Source organism: Spermophilus citellus (genome assembly GCF_964194105.1).
Source record: "Spermophilus citellus genome assembly, chromosome: 17".
Classification (NCBI taxonomy): Eukaryota; Metazoa; Chordata; class Mammalia; order Rodentia; family Sciuridae; genus Spermophilus; species Spermophilus citellus.
The window spans coordinates 49,397,367-49,420,909 of NC_138199.1; the positions used below are offsets into that span (position 1 = coordinate 49,397,367).

A 23,543-nucleotide genomic window follows, 5' to 3' on the forward strand; every position below is an offset into this window, starting at 1 on the left:
TCCCAAGGAGTAAAGGTAGAGCTGATTGATGGCTTCGTCATTCATCCACACATTCCTTTATTCACTGGCCCCTCCTCTGTTCCAGATGAGGACTTTCAACATAAAGAAGGTTGGTACACTCTGTGCCACCAAGAGATGCACACAGCCTCAGAGAAAAGTCACCCAGTAGAACATGACCCAGGGTGTTCGGGCAGTCGGCCGTTGGCTCATCATTCACCCAGGAAACACCAGCCGCGCTAGCCTGATGGCTCCACTGGTGCCGTGGTCAGAGGCAAAGTGACATAAAGGGCAAGGGCTTTGCAGTCCTCTCAAGGTACCATGCCCCTTGTGCCTGGGACAGTCCCTGGCTTGTGAGAGAGCCAAGAACAGTGTCAATTAGGGGTAATTGAGGTAATAACACATCAGACTCTAGTGAGTGAGTTTCTAATGGGCAATTTCTCCTGCTGCTGCTTCCTCAATCTAAGCGCCCATCGTGGTGTGTGGGCTTGGTGTCTTGTCTGCCCTGACAACATCGTACACACATGCAGGACCGTGTGGGTGCAGGAAGGGGTTCTAAGTGCTCAGAGTACAAACAGCAAAATCAGCAACAGCCTGGAGAAGGAGTTGGGTGTTGCCCTAAGGTTCCAGCTTTGATTCCATCTATTTGCTGGATTTGGGGTGAGAACCCACAGTCTGTGAATCAGGTGAACCCCAAAGCATTAACGCTGATTTCACTGACCCTCTTAGTCCCAAGGACCCAGGTATTCTGAGCTGTCAAGTGAATGTGGAGACAGACACTCACAAACAGAGTGACCTCCACATAGCATTCCAGCCTGACCAGAGGGGCAGGGGACAGGAACCAGCACTCAAGGCAAGAAGGAAGAAGGGACACCTGAGTCCTCTCCCAAATCTGCCTATTCTCCCCTCAGCCCCGGCATTGTGGAAGCCACAGTCACCTACTTCCTGAGAAAAGCTTTTATATGTATCTGGGAAGTAATCTGAAATTTCTAGAAATTTCTCACGCAGAGGACTTCATGCACTTCCCAAACATTAAGACCTGGGACACAGAAAGTGCTTCTTGGGACCACCACCTGCAACTCTTGGAAAGTCAGTGCTGATTGTCCTGACTTCTTTGGTCCTTTCCAGAAATTTCTCCTCTTTTTGCAAGATGTGTCCTACAAGGAGAGGAGAGGTGAGGAGAGCAATGCTCCTCTACTCCCCAACAAATACCATCTGTAGGGGAGAGAGAAACCTACCCAGAACAGCTGAATATCACCCCAAAGAAGAGGACCCTGGCCAGAGGATTTGGCAAGGAAATAGCTCAGATTCCTTTTGAGAGGTTTTGGGTCTGTCTTGAGGAAGGACATTGGCAGGCTCCCTCAGGAGGCTGAACACACATGCTGTGGGTACAGTGGTTCTGCCTCCAAGGAGCCAGTTGGACAGACACATGCTCATGTTCACACAAAGGGGACTCTACCAGCTGCCTTGCTCCAACATTATCTGTGATGATGGAAAATCAGAGTCTGCCCAGATGTCCCTTGAGAAGCCGAACAAGTGAAAGTTCATCACCACAAAGATAGATGCTCTGCAGCCCCTAAAAGTGAGATCTCTCTGTGCATATAGATGGGGAACTATGGAAAAACACGTTGATGAACTGTTTGTAAAAATCTATTTGTGTTTAAATGTATCTTTTTTAATGTTAGAAAGATCTGGAAGAAGGCACACCAACTGTTAGCCAGTTTCCTCTAAGGACAGGATGGGCTTATGGAACACTTTGTATTCTATTGACTTCTGTATTAGAAGTTTATAGCAAGCATGTAGCGCTTTTGTAACTTCTTAAATTAAACATTTTCTCCTTCTCCTCCTTCTTCATTTGTTTGCTTTGTTTCCTGTGTTGGGAATCTAAATCAGGACCTTGCACACCCAAGGAAAGTGCTCTACCACTGAGTCACATCCCCAGCCCCAAAACATTTTTTTTAAATAAATATAACTTAGGGGGCAGATGGGAAAGGACAGGGCAGGTAAGGGAAGGTCCTGCCCAGTCCTTAAGGCAATAGAATGGAGGCCTGACTTCTGGGGCTGTTTAGTCTAACCTCAAGGAAAGGTATGCCCCACCGTGTATGTGTGTGTGTGTGTGTGTGTGTGTGTGTGTGTGTGTGTGTGTCCCTGCCACCTGAAACCCCTGCAAACGGTTCCCCTCTCTGCATTCCCTTCCAGGGCCCAAACAGGCCTCCTTCCCCTCCTTTCTTCCCTCATACAGCCCCAGGATAGGGTCTGGTAGGGACAGCAGGGGACAGGGATAGTGCAGGAATCCTGTCGCTGATCATGGGAGGGGAACAAGATTCCTCGGGAAACTTGCCCTTAACTGCCCCAAAGGTCCCTGGGTTGTTTTCAGTTTGTTCCTTTTCACCCTCTCAGTGAGGTTTTCCCTGCACACCTGTAGATGGAAAAGTCCTTCTGGAATTCTGATGGAAAGAAAGATCTGAGAGGGGCCTTGCCCAAGGTAAGACCTCAAAGGACCACAGAAAAGGCTGAGCAGGAAACCGCCCCAGGCCTCCTCTTTGGTTCTCTCCAGGGTCCCAAAACAAGCTGCAGGACGGCTTCCCACACCCGGCATCAGAGGGCACCCCGCCCCCACAGCTCCTGGATGCATTCCTTTTTTTTTTTTTCTGTACAGGGGACGAGAACCAGGACCTGGCTCATTCTACCTCTAAGCTACACCCCTGCCCTGCTCATTCCGGTCTCGCTAAGGCTGCATCTGGATTTCCTCGCTCTGCTGTGAGGCAGGCCTCCTCGCCTCTGCGTGCCTCAGTTTCCCCGAGGGTAACATGAGAATCAACACTACCAATAACCAAGGATCGAAAGAAATGTTTGTGAAAATATTTAATATTAATGGTTATTTCTCCTTTTCTTAAAGCAAGCAGCCCCTGGTGTGTGTGTGGGGGGGGGGGGACAGGAGAGAGGATTGAGTGAAGATGAGTACCAGCCGGGGACGGGGGCTTCGGGGGAGGGACCAACCGCAGCTGTCGAGCAGCACCTAGAGGCTTGAGCGGGAACTGCACGCTTTCCCCCGCCGACGCCGCACGGCCGAGAGGAGCCGGGCACAGCCGGGCGGCCCGCCCCACGGCGGCCGGAGCTCGGGCTCCCTGCTGAGCTCTAGGGGCGGGGCCGCAGGGAAGGGCGGGAGGGGCGGAGTCTGGGTCTTCCACCTGCGGGGAGCTCCCGTCTCTCAAGTGTCTGGGCCTGGTAGCTGGGCCCCCCCCCCCCCCCCCCCCCCCCCCCCCCGGGCAGGGGCAGGATGGGGACATTGTTAGATCTAAGCTGAAACATCACGGTAGGGAAGATCGGAGGGTGAGGGCAGCTGTTTCGGTAGTGGAGACAGACTCTCCGAGGGCTGGAGACAGGACGGGAAGAGTAATAGAACCGAGATGTTGGGGGAGGCCATTTTGGCCAGCCCCCTGCCTCCAAGCCATTTCAAAATGGGATGAGTTTTGTGTTGTTTGTGTTCTGTGGAAATCCATCTGGAGCAAAGAGCCTCCAGCTTCTTCCCTTCTTCTCCCCCCACCCCATCCCCAACTTATACTGCCCCAGGGCTACCCCTTGGGAAGCTCCCCCTGGAGGCAGCCTCAGATGTCCCCTCCCTCTGCCTAGGCTGGGGGAGGGAAACCACTGCCTTAGTCACGCAAGATAATCACCTCTGGTCACTCACTGTCTGGCCTCTTCCTCCAAGTAACTCCAAGTATCTCTTAGACATTATCTCACCGTGCAGGCTTGGTGGGTGGGTGGGAGGGAGGGAAGAAGGGAGGGGGAAACAAATGGAGAGGCAGCATTTAAGAAGGGAGAAACTGAGGCCAGAAGGGACATCCACCTGCCCTTCTTCCCGTGTAAGCTAGAAAGGTGACACTGCGTCATCCCAGGTGGATGCTTTCCCCAGCCTCGGTTGCCCCCAGGTGGAATGGAGGACAGGCAGCGGAGAGAACTTCCCAGAGAACCATGAAAATGATGGAAAGGGGCCTTTGGAGGAATTTCCAGTGCCCTTTGCACACTAGTTATGTGCCAAGTATGCGTTAAGGACTTTACAGGAATGATCTCATCCATTGCCCCAATGACAGGTAGAGACACTATAATTATCATCTTCATTTTACAGATGGGGAAACTGAGGCAACCATTTGTCCAAGATCACACTTGATAAGTGAGTAGAGATGCCAGGACTCAAGATTAGCGACTCTGACACCAGGGGCCACCTCCTCATGCAGCCGAGGAGCAATGAATCTAAAGGGAGAGCAGACCTGGGATGACCTCCTGCCTGGGATCCCCTCCTTAAGCGGGTGATGGAGTGACCTGTATGGATGCCTTAGGCTGCTGGTACATTCCCCCAGGGCTGGACTGGGCCCCTCTCCCATCATCTCTGAGACATCAGCCTTTACACATCTCACTGTTGGCCCTTCTCTTCCCGACATTTTTATGTGACCTGAGAATTATGCCCTGTCCACCCCATACACTGCCACATGCCATCCCCGCAGAGTGTCCCTCCAAAGCCTGGTGCTTGGGATTTCCTGAGGCTAAGAGTCATGCACTGGTCTGACCTGGGAAGTTCCTCTTGATGTCTGTCCCAACTCTTTTCTCCAACAGCATGACAGAGATTCTCAACAGAATGAGAGAGGCAGCCATGGTCCCTGCCTTCATTTAGAGGTGGGAGGGACAGTCCTCAGGCTTTTATGGACACAAGACCTTATAGGACCCTGGACATCACATGGTCACAAGGCTCTTCTCAGCCAGATTGGAAAGGCAGGTGCCCCTTGCCCATCCAGGCCTGGATGTCAGTCTCCCAGTTTGTCCCTCATTACAGTAGCAAATGAGGTGGCTCTGCTGTTGGCCTGACTCCAGGGCACGCATGTGCAGGAGGAAGAGTGGGCACCTGAGAACAGGGAGGCAGCAGGGTGGGGCTCAGGACCCAAGACCCCAGGGAAACCTCTGTGGGCACCAACAGCACTGCCCCTGGCTTCAAGTAGCTCCCAGTTACTTCCCAGGGAAGACACCCTGTCACATTATCCCCTTTTGATGGGGGAGGTCTCTCCCGCTCTGACACACACATACACACCAGGACATGAACGTGGAAGCTGACTCCTGTGCACACCGTAGCTGTAGACCTCAGAATGCAGGCTGAGGAAGGGCCATCCCTTCTCTCTGACTCTACCATCCTGACCTGAGCCCGCAGCAGAGCCTGAGGACTCACTGCATACTGGTCACCTAAGTTCCCAGGTGCCTCACCAACATGACTGTGCCCAGAACCTCCCATCAGCCCCTCTACCCACATCAGGACTGGTGGAAGGTCTTCCCTAGTGTCTGCCCCTGACTTCTGCTGCGGTCCCAGCTTCCTGTCATGAAGCCCTGCCTCTGGGCAGAGTCTGGGGAGAAGGAAGAGGAGGGGAGGGCAATGAGAGGGAGACCTTCACCCCAAAGCCTATGAGAATGCTCCCTGCCCTCCCTGGGGACATGAGATGGAAGGGAGCAGGCACCTTCCCCCTTTCACCTTCCATATCCCCACCCTAGACTGCCAAGCGGGAGACTCACACCCCGTACCTTTGAGGGTTTCTCTTCCCATCTGCTGGCTCCATCCCCAGCCTTCTCCAGGAAGGAGGTTAACCTCAAACAGTAGGCAAATTAAGGTCCTGAAACCCAAAGAATAGGAGGGTCAACTGAAGGCAGGGTACCTGAGCCTAGGAACTCTCCTGTCCCCATTCTTTGTTCCCAGGCTTACTTTATTTGCAGGCTTATAAAAGGCAAAATGTTGAAACCCAGGACTTTGTGCCAGTCTCCAGGATGCTGGAGTAGACCTCCAGGGAGAGTTCTCAGACACTCGCTACCTACGTGATGCTTTATTGGGAACAGTGTCATTTTCAACAGAAAACATAGGGTACAAATGGCCCTGCTGTCCCATGATAGAGGAGCTGGGCAAAGCCAAAGTAATGAGGCCAATAAAGAGGAAGAGAGTATGGGGTGAGGCTGGGAGGGACGAGGCCACATAAGATGCCACCTGAATACACAGCAGCAGAGGGTTCATCTGGGACAGTCCCATGGGTCGCAGGAAGATGACTTTAGGCACGGTGCCAGTTAAGAGTTCTTTATTTTAACGTGTGTGAGGAAATAAAATCAGAACACCAAACCATGGTTTCACAGATGTTATCACTCAAAAATATTTATTTGCTTATTCTATTTAACCAACACTCATAGAAAGGTTTCTATATGCCAGGCAACTTCTAGTCACTTTACCAATACTAACTGGTACAATCCTCACAATAACCCTTGGAGATAAATATTCTTAAGCCCATCTCACGAGGGAGGAAACAGGCACACGGAAATCAGGGGACTTGCCCAAGTCTCACAGCTAGTAAGTGGTAGAACTAAGGTTTTGTTTGTGGTACTGCAGATTGAACCCAGGTGGATTGGAGTTCCATGTAGCTAGACCACTGAGCCATATCCCCAGCCCTTTTTATTTTTCCTCTTGAGACAGGGTCTTGCTCAGTTTCTGAGGCTGGCCTCAAACTTTCAATCCTTCTGCCTCAGCCTCCAGAGTCACTGCACCTGGTTCTGTGCACTGTTTTAAAAATGGATTGTTATAAAATCTGTTGATGGGGCTGGGGCTGTAGCTCAGTGGTGGGGCATCTGCCTTGCATGTGTGGGGCCCTGGTTTCGGTCCTCAGCACCACATAAAAATGAATAAATAAAGATATTGTGTCCATCTACAACTAAATAAATATTTTTTTATAAAACAAACAAATAAAATCTGTTGACTTTAAAGGTCCCAGGATACAAAATTTGCGATGGTGGTGTTCCTACAGAAGAATCACGGGGAAGCACTGTATTCAAGGGACATCAATTGGAATTTTATGTCTAATTATTTATCTGGATAATTGTGTGTGGGAACTCATTTAAAAGTAAAAGACTGTTTCCTTCCATATCCCCATGCTTATTTTGACCCCTGGCTATTTCCCTTACTCTCCTTGGCCCCTGTTAGCTGATGTGAAAAGACCCAGGGCCAGTGGCTCATGTTCCTGGAAGGTCTCTGGCTGGGTGCACCCCTCCCTGTGGCCCCTCCCATAGCCAGATCCTGCCTCATTCCATCCCCACCTGTCTCCAGAAGCTGACCTTGGCATTAGGTCATCAGCAGAAACCACACACCATGCATTTTTTTTTTTTAAGAGAGAGAGAGAGAGAGAGAGAATTTTTTAATACTTATTTTTTAGTTCTCGGCGGACACAACATCTTTGTTTGTATGTGGTGCTGAGGATCGAACCCAGGCTGCACGCATGCCAGGAAAGCGCGACCGCTTGAGCCACATCCCCAGCCCACCATGCATCTTTCCTCTGCTTATGAGAGAGTTACTGTATGTGTGGGGCCCTGAGCTCAGTTCTAGAACAAAAGAGAGGCAAGGAGGGAGGAATGGGGAAAAGAAAGGAAGTACCAGTTTTTTCTTAGATTACTTCCACCCAGCAGATGCCCCCTTCACCCATGGCTAAGCTGTGGCTCCTCCTGCCTTCCCTTGCTGTCCCCTCTCTCTTAGGCCTTGGTACACCCCTCTAACCCAAATTGCCCAGGAGACACCTGTTTGATTTGTGGGTTCTGTCTGCCCTGCCCACAGCCCATCCCTGGCTCCAGCAGAGATTGTGGCAGGGTGGGTGGAGGGACTAGGGGCTACTGCTCTGGAGCACAGAGCAGGGGCAGGCTGGGGTCAGCTGTAGAGCTCTGAGGCCAATGCCCCAGCCTCTGCCCAGCAAGCAGGGAGTAGGGGACAACGCAGGAGCCTGCAGATGCTTTCATCTCCCCACCTGGGCGAGGAGGCCCCCATTGGCAGGCCTGCTCTCCCCACTGCCACCTGGTCATTGTAGTGCCTCCCAATGCCCCCTCAGCCCAGGACCTCCTGGCTCACTTGCTGGAAGCCACGTGGAGACCCTCTCCCTACCCCATCCCCACAGCAGGGACAAGGAGAGGTGGCCTCCTTCACACCTAACTAGATGCTTCGGGTTGCACCCTGAGCTACATTCAGACAGTAGAAGGCACCCCTAGAAAGTGCATAGGGAGAGACTCTCAGGTCACTTGAGACTGCTCCACTTGGCCCCCCTCAAATGCCCATCCCTTCCCCGATCAGGTGCCCCCGGCTGCAGCAGGACATGGGCAAGGGCTTCTGGTAGCTTCACTGCCCACGCAGGTCGCAGGCCCATCTCCTTCCTTAAGGCAGCGTCACACATCCCTCCCAGAGAAGAGGGTGGGCAGGGGTGGGAGTTGGCAAAAAAGGGAGAAGAGAGAAGGGACGAGTCCAATTAGGAGCCACCAACGTTTGCACAAACCAGCACTAGCTATGCGTCACATTGCTCTGTGTCCAGAGTGCCTAAGGCTCATTCACTCGCTTCCTCCTTAAAGCAAGCCTATGAGGTAGACTCTGTAGCCATTCCCTTTTTGCAGATGAGAAAGAGAGGCACAAAGAGATTTAGAAACTTGCCTGAGGCCACACAACTAGGTGTTCAAGACAGAATTCAAACCCAGGAAGTCTGGTTCTCAGTTCTCACTGTGTAACTTTCTTGCTTGAAAAACCCTCATCTACAAAATCCAGCTGAGCCTCTCCCCTCCATAAGACACTCACAGCCCTTCCCACTCGAAGTCTCTTCCTTGGCTATGCCCTACTTGGAGACCGAATGCCCCAGAATTCCTACCTGTATGACCTTGGGCGAGTTGCTCTAGCTTCCTGGGCCTCAGCTCCTCATCCCTAAATGGGGGATAATGATACCTAGTCTTGGGCAGATTCAATGAGACCGCCTGGGTCAAGAGCCTGAAAGCTCATAGTAACTGCCTTGTACAGAGAAGAAGGAGGGAAGAGGAGGGGGTAGGAGGGGAGGGATTCTGAGATGGTGAGGGAAGCTATCCAGGCTGATGAATGGGCATGGAGGGAAGGAGTCTCTTCCCAGGGTCCGTGGTAGGGAGTGGCTGATACCCAGAGTGGCCTGGCCAGTCACCAGCAGGGTTACATTGGCACTCAAGCTCTTGGGGGTAAGATGACCCTAGATCAAAAGGCTCCCACACCTGTCTCCCACTCATCCATGGAGGGGCTCTGTCTGGGGTCAGACCAGATCCTCTGCCTCCTATCAGCCGGCAGCATGCCCCAGAGCCATGGTGTAGCCCATATTGGCTGTCCTTGCCAGGCCTCGTCCCTGGGGGAGAGGGGGACGGCAGGGACCTCAGGAACTTCCCCAGAAGGAAGCCTGATGTTGAGGCAGCTGCAGGCCTGGCATGGAGCTGGGTTGGGATGGAGCAGGGTCTAAGCTCAGCAAAACCAGCCCATCCATTCCTCATGGCTGGCCCTCTCTCTTTGGTCAGAATAAGATGCAGTTACCCACGAGGAATCTAAAAGAACACAATTATCCCATGAATGAGACAAATAACAAGGCAGAGTGGTAGAGAAGGGGCTGAGTCCTGGAATCTGGGCTGGGGTCCAGTGACCTCACTCACTCATGAACAGCCGGTGCGGCTCTTCCTGTGTCCTCATCTGTGAATGGCAGAAATGCTTGACCCGATCCTGCCTGCACCTGGCAATGGCCAGGAGACTCCAAATAGAAACAGGTACATGAATGGGCAAACTATGAAGTGCTCAAAACCTCAAGCAGTCCTTAATTGAGATGTGTTTGTGTCAATCAGTTTTAAATATAGCAATTGCCACACGGGATGGTTATGTCAGGAGGACTGTTCAACTCCCATCAAAAAATGACCCACTCTTGGCCCTCCAGACCACAATCTTCTACCAAGGAGGGGATGGGGAAGTGGGTCTTATCATCAGTGCTTAATTCTAAATCTGTCTATTCTTGGTTATACCCACCATCTCCCTGCCTTGAGGCTGGAAGCAATTGGGTTTAGATACAAACCCCTGCTCTCAAGTGCCCCTCAGCTAATGGGAGACACCAACCACCCTCTGCACCTGCCCTCTCCTGATTCTGGAGACAGATCAGGGCTCAGGGAGACACATTAGGTCCACATGGAGGGGTCAGAACATGGAAGAAGAGAGTGCTCTGGAATCGGCTCCACCCACACACTCTCCTCTGGGTTTCTTTGAGAACCATTTTTTTTGGCACTGGGGATTGAGCCCAGGGGTGCTTTGCCATTGAGCTATATCTCTAGCCCTTTTTATTTTTTGTTTTAAGACAGGCACTCACTAAGTTGCTACGGTTGGCCTCGAACTTACAATCCTCCTGCCTTAGCCTCCTGAGTCACTGGGTTTTCAGGCAAGACTGATTTTTGAAGTTGCAGCCCTGCTGGTCCCTAGCATGGGCAGCTCCCTGACACCCCCAGAGGCTCCTATCCTCCTGATCTTTCCCACAGCAGCCCTTTTGCCCAGGGCTGGACACAGGGATGGTTCTTCTAGCCATAATCCAGCCCCACCCCCACATCCCCTGCTGCCCAGGAGGCTGGGATGGTGCCAGAGAAGAGCCAGTGATGCCCAAGATCTGGAGAGGGAGGGAGTTGAGCCAAAGGGGAATGAACCAGATGTTGAGGCAATTGGGAGCCCTAGCTGCCCTCTTCTGCTGCTGAGGACCATGGTTCCTCCTGGAAAGCTGGGCAATCTCTCCAAGGGAGCACTGAGGAAATCCCTTCACATGCTCTGGGCTGCTGAGAAGAGGGTTCCCCCAAAAAGTATTAGTGGGGGACTGAGGCGGAAGGAGAACCAAGCAGGGGATCCCCTGAGGCCTTGGCTCCAGGGGAGTGGAGAGGCCCTGGGTCAGGAGCAGAGGCCTTAACTGTGCAGTCTCAGGGAAGAGCTTTAGTCATCTCTGCATCTGGCACCTTCAAGAAGCTGCAGGTCCCAGCTCAGCTCAAAGCCTTCTGTATCCTTCTTCCTGTGGCTCTGATGGCCTCCCTCTCTTCCTCCGTCCCTCCCTTCCTTTTTTCTTCATTTACTCATTGATTCAAAGAATGGAGTCTACTTTCTGTCCAGCCCTGGGTTAAGCACCATGGTGGTTCCGCCTGACTAGAAGCTACATCCTTGTTTCACTGTGTCCAGCTCTCTGGTGTCCCGTATGTCTTGTCTCTCCCACCAAACTGAGAGGTCCTCAGGTCAGGCTGTGCCTTGGCCCTCAAACTAGGGCTCCCCAGAGCAAGTATTACGTGTCCCCTCAGATAGCCACCCCAGGGCGGTGGCGGGAGGGATGGGCAGTGGCTACACACTGGAACCCTCTTTCCCTGCAGCAGAGGTGTGCTCGGACAAGTCTGTCTGGAGCGAGCCAACCTCAACCCAAATCCCCGATTTCTAAAGGCAAAATAAACTCGCTCACTCCTCCAGGCCTTCTCCTCAGCCAAGAGCCTCAGACCGCAGGCCCTGCCAAGTTGGCAGAGCCAGGAAAACAGGCCAGTGTTGTTGAGGTGGGGGAGAGAGTGAGAGCCAGGCAGCCAGGTGTTAGAAGAAGCAGGAGAGGCCCTCTCAGGTGAGGAACAGGGCCCAGAGAGACAGGGACTTCTCAGGCCACAGGGCAGCTACCTTTCTGACTGGACATGGTCACACTCTCAGGCCTCAGAGGCTGACAGTGTCCCAAAGCTAGGCCCCAGGATGGTGGGAGGAGAGGAAGATGGAGGAGGCCATGTGCCCCCACTCCTCTTCTGCACCCCACCCGATGTCTTAGGCCCCACAAACTGATGTCTCAGGATCCTCCGTCCTGAACCCACCTCCCCAGCCTGGGCTTGGGGACACCCTCCTGCTAAAGGGAGAAAGAGTGGCACCAGGTGCTTTCAGAATTGAGGAATGGTCCTGGAACCTAGTCCACAGTGGTGGCTGAAAAGGGAGGGGAGAAGGAAAGAAAGGGAGGGAGGGCCAGAGAAGGCTGATGCTGTGGAGCCTAAAGACAGTAGAAAAGCCTAGCACATACACACTTGGGAGGCTGAAGCAGGAGGATCATGAGTTCAAAGCCAGCCTCCTCGCCACATGGGCTCAACATCTTTACCACGCTGCTCTGCCTGCGTCTCACACTCACACACACACACTTTCACACACAGTCATGAACATTCAAGGCTCGGATGCTAACACACCAGACATTCAATCACATAGCACCCACAGGCATGTACCCATGTCGTCGCAAGCCCTCAGCCACATGTGCACACAGGCACAGCCCACACACAGTCACTCACGCCCCCCCCCATCATCCCGCATCCCTCACAATCATGTGCACACACAGTTACACACTTTTTTTTTTTTTTTTTTTGGTACTGGGAATTGAACCCAGGGGCACTTAATCACTGAGCCAAATCCCCAGCCCTTTTTAATATTTTATTTAGAGACAGGGTGGTCTTGCTGAGTTGTTTAGGGCCTCACTAAGTTGCTGAGGCTGGCTTTGAACTCATGATCTTCCTGCTTCAGCCTCCCAAGTCACTGGGATTACAGATAAGCACCACTGCACCCAGACTTAGACATTTTTGGGGGGTTGCCAGACTGAGTCCTCTCTTCCCCAGCTCTGGCCAATTTAGGAAGGGCTCCCCCACAGCCTGTCTGGCTCCTGATCTCCTGGGCACCACCCAGGCATGGCCTCTTTGGGCTCATCCAGAAGTGCCCAATAAAAATCAGGGTCCCTGCTGCAGTGCCTCAACGTCTCAGCTTCCTATACAATGGGCAGCCATTTTTGCCACCTAGAACTACCCAGGCCTGAGGGCCATGAGGTCCCAGCCAGGGGCAAGTGTCCTGCCTGGTGCTCACTCTCTGGAGCCTCATCTCCTTCAGGGTGCTGAGCCCCCGCCATGGCAGCCCCCTCCAAGAGGGACCTTGGAGAGGAGCACCTGGCCTACTTCATGCTTCAGTGTCCCCATCTGTAACAAGGATGTGGTCATTCATTCCATGCCCATGTTTGATGTCATGAGGTTCCCAAGTGACCCAGGAGGGACACTAACTGGCAAACATCATGTCCAACCGAAGGGTTAGTCATGTCTTCTAAGTTAGTCACCCCCTGCCCAGCATCCTGGGGAAACTGCAGCCCAGGGAGTCAGAGGGACCAGTCCAGAGCTGGTCCCTGATGCAGACAGAGAGAGAGAACCAAGAACAGAGGGGAAGAGAGGTGGGGAAGAAGAGCAGGAGGGATCCAGGAGAGCCCGCGCTGGTGGAGAGCAGGGAGCGCTGCGAGGGACTGTAGAGTGTAATTAGGGCAGGCGGGCAGGGCGGTGGCAGAGCAGAGGGCAGCCTGTTTGAAGTCTGTGGTGAGAGAGCATCAAAGGGCCTGAAGGCAGCCAGAGGCAAGAGAGACGCGGGAGGGCCACCCGGGGCCTCCCAGCCCGCCCAGCCCGCAGCGCTCCTATGCCCGGCTGCTCACCGTGGTCAGCTGTCCAGGGCCACCTGGTCATGTGCAGAGAGTTGGGCTCTGGTTGAAGCTGTCCTCCCCAGGAGCATGGCAGACTTCTGGCTCAGGGTCAGCCCTGGCCCAGGGATGCAGATGGATTTCACTTATGGTTCCTGTAGCTGCCACCTCCCTGTCTCCCGGAAAATATGTCCTGGTATCTCCCAGTCCCCGTGCTTGGGGTCCTGGGGTGGGTTCTAACTCATTCCAGCTTTAGCATCCTAGAACTGGTCCCCAGAATTAGCCTTTCCTTGGATCCAGAAAAACCCAACTCTCAAGATCTCCAACTCCCACCCAGGTGGGGGATGCCCACTTTTTTTCTGATAGCAAGGGGATGTCCCAAGATGACCCCCTGAGGCAATCCCCTGACTCAGGTCAGAAGTCAGCCTCATCATAAGCATCAGATGATGCTTCTCCAAGGAATTGGTCTTTATGGCTTCTCCCTTCTGCCTCTCTAGAGTTTTATATCCCTCCAAGCCAGAAAGTCCTTCTGATGATCTCATCCAAATTCTTTATGCAGCCCCTTATTTCAGATAGAGGTCAATTGGACTCTGCATAAGAGCCCTGGAAACCTTGAAGAGCTCCCACTAAGTCCTATGTCCTTGTCATCTGGCTTTGTCATTTTCTGGAGGCCTCACCTATACCTCTTTAATGTGTCCTTCCAGCTGCTGCTCCTCAGACCCATTCTCTGTGGCTGGACCTAGGACTGTGGAGAGGGACAGTGGGTTCAGAACTGAGAGGGGGCATGAGGCAGAGGAACTGGGCCAACTCGAATAGGAATCCTGATTCCGCCCCCTTCTCTGTGGGTAACACTGGGTACCCTTTAATCTTTCTGAGCTTCAGTTTCTTTATCTGTAAAGGGGTGAGTCCTCCCTATCCTCGCTAACCTCCAAGGGATGGTAGTGAGAATTGAATACAATAATGCCCACGAGGCACCTGGCATCCAGCAGGGGCTCAGTGCCTGATGGCTCCTGTAATTGTCTGGAAAACTGAACCAAGCAGAAAGCCAGGGAGGTGATCCCCAGGAAGGACTGAGAAGTGATTCCACAGCCTGCCCCAAGCATTCACACGCCCCCCTAGCTGACCTCCCATGTCCTGTTATAGCTTCCGTTTGCCCCTCCATGGGGGTGGGAGAAGGTCAGAGTGTTCTTGCCTGTGTCCACTCCTGTTACACGGCAGCTTTGCCACCACTGATGTTTTGTGAGCGTCACACTACTCTTTAAGTGCTGGGTCAATCTCTGTTACTCTGCACCCTCCCCTGCTCAGGGACACCCAAAGGAGCAGCCTCCAAACATGGCACTCATGTTTCCCTAGGGAAGAACTGAGCTGGTGGGGTGTGCAGGAGAATCTCTGTCTGGGCAGAAGCTGTCCTCCCAGCATGGGAGGCAGGGGGCAGTGGCAGGCCAGGTGGAGAGTCAGGCAAGGAGCAGGACTCCCAAAGCTAGCCAGAGAGCCAGAGCTCTGTGTACAAGGCTGCATGTCCCAATGCTCAGACCTGCAGAACTCACAGACCAGGGCCCAAACTCATTCCTGAATGTGACATAAATCAGGTTGGAATCAGCCAGCATCTTCTAGATTTCCCATATGGTTTCTCTCCATCAGTCCAGATGATTGACAGCTGATAAAACCTGATGTAGTTGTGAAAAACTACTTCCCTATAGGTAGCCTGTCCTCCAAAGACTTCTCCAGGTTCTTCAGTCCCTGCCACAAATCTACTCACATGCCTGTCCACCTGCACTCTCATCCACGTACCCACCCTTCCATCTACTCTTCCTTTCTTATGCCCATCCATCCACCCTCCCTCCACCTGTCAATCTATTCATTCACCCATTCAATCACGTATCCACCCATCCATCCGTGGACCACACACTCCCCATCCACACACCCTACCCGATTACTTACCCATCCATCCACTCACCAACCCACCCCAGGAGCTTGCTCCCCCCCCCCCCCCGCTCACCTACCTGTCCAGCACGTGCTTCTACATTTTTACCCACCTATTCACCCCTGTCTATTTTTATCTCTTTTATCCCAGACACTGACCCAGATCCTAACACCCATGGCCTCTCAGTTATTGGGAAATCCCAGCCTCCTCGGCAGCACACTCCCCTAAAGGACTAAGGCTGGCACCTCACCACCTCCACAGAAGGCCAAACAAACAGACCTCGTCTGCAGCATGCATGTGTGTGTGTGCACAAACACACATGAGTGTGCGTTTATCATGCATTGACATTTTGATAGAAGAGAAGAATATGGAGGGGTCTTAAGAACAAAAGAGACTCCAACCCATTAGGCAGGAAGAAGATTTCCATCAATATCCCCAAAGCATGAACGGGTGGCAAGAACTGTCCACAGAATGGGCCCCTGATTGCTTAAGGATCGGGTGTGACTCAGGGATGGGCCAGCCATCTCACCCAGCTCCCACTGGCCTGTTTCCATTCCAGTTTCTAAAACAGCAGACTCAGGGGTGGAAAGAACAGGGCACGGAGCAGGCAAAGGTCAGGCAACAAGAATTAGGAGCGTCTTCTTGACACTTCAGAGAGCAAGACCCTAGGCTCCAGCACGCCTCTTTGCTCACCAGTTGTGGGACTGCGAATAAATCTTGAGCTCCTCGAGGCCTTGGTTTAAACCCCTGTGAAATGGGAAAAGCAGCAATCCCTGCCCGATCTTGCAAAATCTGATGAGTGTCTATGAAAGGACTTGGAGAACCATTTCTAGTTTTGCACAATACAAAGAAAGTGCTAGACGTAAGGTCTCAAAGTCAGGGGGCAGTTACTCTAAACCATTCTAGTCACCCTCCAGATACAGGTAAAGCCACATGGAGCTCTCCAGAAACACAATGAAAAACCCAGACTCAATGTCATTGCCAATTCCCCTCATGGAACGCCATCCCTCCAGAACCCAAGTTGACACAGCCTTGTCTCTCTGGGGTGCAGAGCCCTTCCTAGAGGGGAGCCCACTCCCTTCTCTCTCTGCTCAGAGCTTTCTGGCAGGATTATGACCTCCCTCAAGAATGCAGAGGAAAGAACGGGGAGGTCTGTGCTATGGCCACAGGAGGGGGGGCTTGGGTAGACTCAGACATCAGGGTGCCACCAAGGCATTGGCCTGCACCCCTGCTTCCACAGCAGTGCTGGGCAGGGGACACACACAGACTCCCTGCTGGAGAGGCTGCGGTGAGGGGTGAGGGCACCGCCCAGGGCTCCAGGTGTTGGTGCCAGTGGGGTGGGCTGGCACGAGGTGGGGAGAGGGCGGCGCGGGGAGCTAATCCCCCCAGCGTCTCCCAGACGCCCACAGAGACCAGGGTGAGCTCTTTGTCTGCTCGCGGAGACGACAGAGGGCGGCGGGCAGGCGGGCAGGCAGCCGGCTCCTCTTTCTCTCCCCTGCCTCCGCCCCAGGGCAGGTAGGAGCCTGCATTCAGTGGGGACGGGTCGGAGGGAGTGGGGGTGAAAGGATTAGGGGAGAGACAGGCGCTTGCAACTCCTAGGGTTCCCTCCCTCAGGCCCAGGGGCCCTGTGGCTTTGGGGTGGGGGGTCCCCGGAAGGGCAATGGGGCATGAACCTCAGCGGGGAACAGGCCTTGTTTGCAGTGGGAAGCCGAGATGCAGCCGCACATCCACAGGCCCAGTCACACTCAGAATCACACACACACAGCCGAGTCCCAAACTGCTTCCATACATGTGTTTACTAACAGTCTCACACACAGAGGCCAGCCTCCAGGGGATAATTACACAGCCCCACAAGATCACAGCGGTGCAGTTTAAAACAGCCCTCCGTCCTCCTCTGCTCCTCTGCTCACCGGCTGCCCCCCAGGAACACCAGGATGGAGTCCCTGCTATCCTAGCTGCCATCAACGGGCAATGCCACGGTCACTGTGGGCCACCTCATACCCACACAGCACCAGAACCCAGCAATGCAACCCCCCACTTCCCCACTTCCATGTTCAGATCCACAAGGCCACAGTGCATGGTGCAGATCAAATGCTGTGGCCTTTCACAGATACCAACACACTCGATGTGTCATGGCCGCGCTGGGTGACTTCTTTTCCCCTGCACCCATATGCCTGCCCCCAACCCTCTAACATTCGCCAAACATAAATGCCCAAGGTCAGTCAGTCTTTCTTCTTGGAAAGCGAAAAAAGCCACTCCCTTCCTGTTGTCTGAACTCTGCCCTCTGCCCACCTCACCTAAGGAAGAACCCTGGATTCTCCGGTTGAGGCTAAACGCCAGAGAATAAGTCCCAAGTCAGGGATGTGCTAGGTCTAGGCTGGGCCTGGGTACGGGAAGCAGGTGCTGGCATTGTCTCTGATACCTGCAGGACCTTGGAGCTTTGAGGACATATTTTTACCATTGCCATGAAGACGTCGTTGCCCCGACTGGCGTCAACTTGCCAACCCGCAACCCAGCTCCAGGGGTGGGCAGGATCACTTGTGCCCTTCTTCCTCCCTGACCCTGCTCCCTGCCTGCAGCCTGGCTGCCCTGCAGCCCAGGAGCCCGGCATTGGCAAGCTGAGGCCCACTGTGGCCGGCGCCTCCAAGGATGAAAGACCTCTGGCTCCTCCAGAAACCAGGGCTAAATATACCCCTCGCCTGCTTTCTTGTGCCTAACTGGAACCAGCTGGGCAAGACCCACCCTTCCGCCTGCAGGACAGGCCGTGGACCAGCACTTGATGGACAGGCAGGCCATCTGCAGACGGCTGCCTGAAAGCCATGCCTGACAGCGCCGGACCCAAGAAACAGCTCAGAAACCGACCAGAGAAGCCCACATCTCAGCACCCCTTTCCTCCAAAACCCCTTTAAGGACCAGGGTGCTCCTTCAAAGCAGGTCACCTGAGACCAAGCCTGGCATGTGACAATGAAGTACCTCTGAGCTTCAGTTTTCCTGAACTATACAAGAGGAATAAAATAACCCCGACCTCAGAGTGCCTTAAACGTGAGTGAATACAGGCACCTGGCACACAGTGAGCACATGCTGGTCATTGCTGTAAGATTCTAAGAATCTCTCCTGGGGCTGACACTGTCCTGAAGCTGCTGGTTGCCCAATCTTAGACACCCAGAGATGCAGGTCCAGGGCTCACATCAGCAGGAGTGTCCCCACCACACACACACACACACACACACACACACACGCACACAGGCACACACGAACACAGGGATGGGCCAGGGTAGAGCACACCAGTGAGAGACCTAGGGAGGGGTCCATGAGCCAAGACACACCCCCACCCCCAGCCCTGGCCTGGCCACGTCCTGGCTCCCCTCCCCCGCTAGGACTCCTCCCCGGCCTGTGGTCTGTCCTGTGGCTGCAGCTCCCACGCCTCGGCCCAGTTTAGCGGCTCCAGCCCTCGGCCCCAGGACAGCCCACTCTCTGGCCCAGTCCAAAGGCCTGAAATAGGAAGGAAGAGGGGCCTAAAAATAGTCCTAATTACAGAGGGGCCCAAGGGGGTGGGGGGTGGCGGCTCCTCTCTGGCTCCTGGGCACTGCCACAGCCTGCTCAGGATCCTGCTCAGGCCCTAGGGAAGGGACCCCACCCTGGTGCCCCTGGCCCCAGCCCACAGCCAGCCTCCTAGTGGAACAGGAGCGAGGGGGAGGAGATGGGACAGTAGGGGAGCTTAGCCCAAGTTAGGGCCCACGCAGTGCCCTGCCCTGACTCCAGGACTGTGACAGCCCCACCCCTTTTGCCCCCCATACATGAGGGTCATTGAGCAACTCCTGGCCTCAGAGGGCCACTGAGGGTGCGCCCTCACTCAGCCACCTTCCCCTCCTCCCTCCAGTCCCCGGGCCCCTCCAGTACTCTCCCTAGCTCACGCTGGCACCGACAGGGGGCCCTCCCAGAAGGCTGCACCTCTGTCCTCACCATCCAGCTGGCCTGCCAGCCTGGGGTTCCCTGACAAAGCACAGGGGCTGCCCCCTCTACTTTTCAGCCTCATTAGCATCAGGGTACATAGAGAGACCAAAGAGCACAAGAAAAGCTGGTTCATGGAGAGATGTCTACATCCTGGAAGATTTAAGGTCTAAGGATCTAAGGTCCCTGGACTCAGAAGCATCGTGGGACAGGTTTAAAGAAAACAACCCCAGAGACAGAAAGATGGTGTCAGGGACTGAGTGTGGTGGACTGTGACCTGCTCTGGAGACCTTTGCACTCCCTGACCCCTATCCAGGAACCCCCAGGGTTTGGCACCTGCAAATCCTGGACTTGAGGTCCCTCCTGCTATACAGTTGCTGTCCCACCTTCAGCAAGTGACTCCATCTCTGATTCCCTTTGTATGCAAGTGGGGACAAGAACCATACCTCACAGGGCTGTGAGGAGTTAAGTGCTGTGACACTGTTGGCAGGTGTCACCTGAAGGGGACAGGGGGCTCTTGTCTCCACCCTTGACTTGCAGGAACTCTGCTGTTTGTCCTCCTCTATGTGTTGAGTCCCGGTGGGGGTGGGCACTGGCAAGGTGCAGACGTGGAGAGGGGTAAGGATGGATCGTGGGCATGGGTGTGTGTGGTTGGGTGAGCACCCCCAGCAAGGAGGGGACACATGGTGCGCTGGTGCCATCTGGTGGCTATAAATAGCAATGAGCGCTCCCTGGGGAGAGTGGGAGGAGGAAGAAATGGAGGAGAGGGTGTGAAAGTAAAGGAGGAAGACAGAGAAAGCCTTGAAGGAGAGAAGGAGGGGGGACAGGGAAGGAGGGAGGTCCAGAGGCCTCGGCATGAGGGGAGATGAAGAAGGCTGAGCCCTCAGAATTTGCCGTGGGCCAGGCAGGCGACAGCCATGTACCAGAATGTTTCTCTGTGGTGTTTCAGGGGCTCCCAGAGGCCATGGGGGACCTGTAGCATGTGGCTGTGAGCCAGGAGGCATGAAGGGCAGGATGGGGGGACGCAGCAGGTAAAATCAGGTGTCGCTCCATGAGGACCTCAGACTCATGACCCCCAGACAGCAGGGATGGGGTAAAATCATTCCCATTGCCCAGGCCATCCCCATGAGCTTAGTCCCTGGAGAGACTGGCTAAAGGCTCCGGCATGGAGCACATTCTATGCATTTCACCCACAAGTAGGAGCCCACAGCACATGCCACCAGCCCCCGGGGAACTCAAGATATGCACCTGTGTTGTGCAGATGGCCGGGAAGATTTAAGGTCTAAGGATCTAAGGTCCCTGGACTCAGGAGCATTGTGGGACAGGTTTAAAGAAAACAACCCCAGAGACAGAAAGATGGTGTCAGGGACTGAGAGACCCAGGGAGGGGTCTCATGGGAAGTGCTCATGGGATCCACCTCACCCTGTGCTCTGCTCCCTCACAGGGGTGGGAAGCGCAGGGTGAACTTGTTTACCACTTCTGCTCCGGGCAGTGGTGATGAGCTCAGACTGGCCCCGTGCCCTCCACGGGCAGGGCCAGGCCTGAGTCATGGGGGTCAGATGACTGCAGAGGTTAAATAGGTCCCATCCTGCAGCCCCCGGGAGCTGCTGGACACCCCACCCTTACCCCAAGAGTGGGCCACCCTTCCAAAGGGGTCAGGCACTCCTAGGCCAAAGAGAGGGTGGAGAGGGTTCAAAGTTCAGGCCACCACTGCTGGCCCCTCCCCTGACCAGAGGACGACTGGGCTGATCCCCAACAAGGCCCGCTCCCCTGAGCACCCATCCCAGGGCCATTCACTGCCCTCTGGGACATCCTAGCTCAGGTCACCACCCTCTTAGAATGTCACACACTCCTTTAGTCACATGCAAGTCTCCAAACACGTCAGAAATAAATGAAATGTTGACATTATGTGACTTCTCCCTGGGCCTCAGTCTGCTCTGTGGTAATACAAGGAGGGGGCCTGACATTCTCCAGGGTCATGACCAGGGTGACTTCTGCCCTTGACCAGTAGTGCTATGGTTGATGAAAGCCAAAAGGAGGTCTTCACCTGTCTGTCCCCCAACAGACTGAGGCCCTCCGGGTTATTTGCTGGTTATAGAGCGAGACCCTGGCTCTCTTCAGACAGCATGAGTAACCAAGGTCAGCCTTAGACACAGCCACAATCTCTCCTTTGTAATATATCTTTGTCTTCTGAAGTTTTTCTGGTATAGTAGTGAGGGAGTTTGGTTTCCATTGGAAAGTGCCTCTTAGTGCAGTTGTAAGGCCACTGTTGTTGCAGCCCCTGGGGACCCCAGGTTCTAGCTCACAGGCTCTGCCCCAGGACATCTCCCAGTGCTGCTCCTGACTGCGGCCTGGGTTGGGGTGTGGGGGGTCCTCACTTCCCTCCCCAACAGGACTCATGGCTCCTGGTGGTCAAGGCCAGAGCCCTCACTCTGGACCTGCCTCACCCTGCCCCAGCCCTCCAACAGCCAGGTGTGGGTATAGACCTGGTGGCTCAGTGGGTCCAGTGCAGCCCCTGTCACTAGGCTCGCTGGTTGGCTTTGCACCACTCAGTCCCCACCTCTGGGCATGACTGCCCCATGTGTACAGAGGCGACTGGAAAACTGGACCCCCAGGGCCCCCTAAGCCAAGGGACTCTAGAATTTTACAGTTGGCAGCAGAGGCAGCTGTGCGTGTTCCAAAGCAGCTACAGAGGAGACCTGGGGAGAAAGCAAGTGCCAGGGCTCCTTCCTCCTGCCCCCCTGCCCCCAGCCCCAAGCTGGCACTAACTCTTTCTCACTGCTCCTCTGGCAACGACTGCTTCCTCCAGCACCCCCCCCGCCCCCCCTTCACTGATCCCCCACACTCCACCCCAGGCGGCCTCCTGCTTCAAGCCCCAACAGTGCCCTGCCCCCATCTGCTCCTCTGATCTCCTGCCCTGGCGGCCCTCTCCCCAGCTTGGCACTGCATCTTTCAGCCTGCTGTCTGCCAAGCCTGGCCATCACCTACTCTCCATGCCAGGGCACTGGGGTTTGGCTTTGGCCTCCCCAAATCTTCAAGCCTCAACACTGTCCTCGCCCACCCATCCCCGGGCTCTGGAGACTCACTGGCTCCTGCAAAAGTCGGACAGGTCATCTGCCTGCCTTGGGGCCAACCTACACCCATCTCCGGCTGGCGTGGCTGGGAGGGCCACTGTCATGCCCTCAGGTTCCCAGAGAGTCTGTCACAGGGTGACAACAGGGTGGAGACAGCGGAGGACAACTCGTCTGCATCTCCGTCAACAACTTCCAGCTCGGTTCAAGCTTGGTGCTTCCCAGCACTGGGAAACCCTCGAGGTTAGCTAATGGTGGCATTTCAGGGCCTCCTAGTCAGGAGGAAGACTTCAAGCCTATCTCTGCCTGAGGCCCAGTCCCCTGGTAGCACTGCTACTCCAGGACAGCCCAGAGCCTGCCCACCCCACTAGCTCACTGCAAGACCTTCTTCCTCATTCCAACTGCTGACCTCCTTCATTTTGGGGGGTGGGGGTGGGGGATGTACCAGGGATTGAACTCAGGGGCACTCAACCTCTGAGCCACATCCCCAGCCCTATTTTGTATTTTATTTAGAGACAGGGTCTCACTGAGTTGCTTAGCACCTCGCTTTTGCCTGAGGCTGGCTTTGAACTCGTGATCCTCCTGCCTTAGCCTCCCAAACTGCTGGGATTACAAGCACATGCCATCTCACTTGGCCTACCTTCATTCTTAAAACCCTCTGCTCATGGTTTCCCATAGATCTCTTCTAGTCTTCTTTTTCCAAGTGGGTAAGGCACATCAAAAAGTATAGATAACAAACTGGGCGTGGTGGCAGACACCTGGAATCACAGTTACTCCAGAGGCTGAGGCAGGAGGATCCCAAGTTGGAGGCAAGCCTCAGCGACTAAGAGAGATCTCAAAATAAAATAATAAAAAGGGTTGGGGATGTAGCTCAGTGGTAAAGCACCCCTGGGTTCAATCCCCACTACTGCAAATGATGACAACAACAATAATAAATACATTGTTACAGAGAAAATGGGAAACGCCTGTGTCTCCTCCATCTTCCCTCCCTCTTTCCTTCCCCAGAAGTAAGATCCTTCTTGAATTTATCCACTATTCCCAGGAGTTTTTTATACTTTTGTGACATATGTATGTATCCATTTTAAATACATATAATGTTTTTTCACATTTTCAAATTCTACCTAGAATTTCAAATTGAACCCAGTACTTCAAGCATGCTAGGCCAGTGCTCCACCACTGCGCTGTACCCCCAGCTCCGATTCCTTGTATTGTTTGCTCAACATCTTGTGAGTTGTATCCATGTTGGTTGCAAGTACTCTAACTCATTCGTTTTCACGATAGTACTCCACGGTCACAATG

At 54.1% G+C, this 23,543-nt stretch overlaps 1 long non-coding RNA gene across 3 annotated transcripts in view; it reads right to left on the bottom strand.

Moving 5' to 3' along the window:
* The window catches only part of LOC308635782, a 57,743-nt gene extending 37,297 nt beyond the window's left edge, over nt 1–20,446 (bottom strand). For 2 of the 3 annotated variants that reach the window (XR_014019264.1, XR_014019265.1), the window contains exons 1-2: nt 20,422–20,446; nt 5,563–5,651 (exon numbers count right to left, since the gene is read on the bottom strand). This is a non-coding gene — a long non-coding RNA (uncharacterized lncRNA). The remainder of the gene's footprint in view (nt 1–5,562; nt 5,652–20,421) is intronic. The other variant, XR_014019263.1, reaches the window with a different exon arrangement.
* Between the last annotated feature and the right edge of the window lie 3,097 nt (nt 20,447–23,543).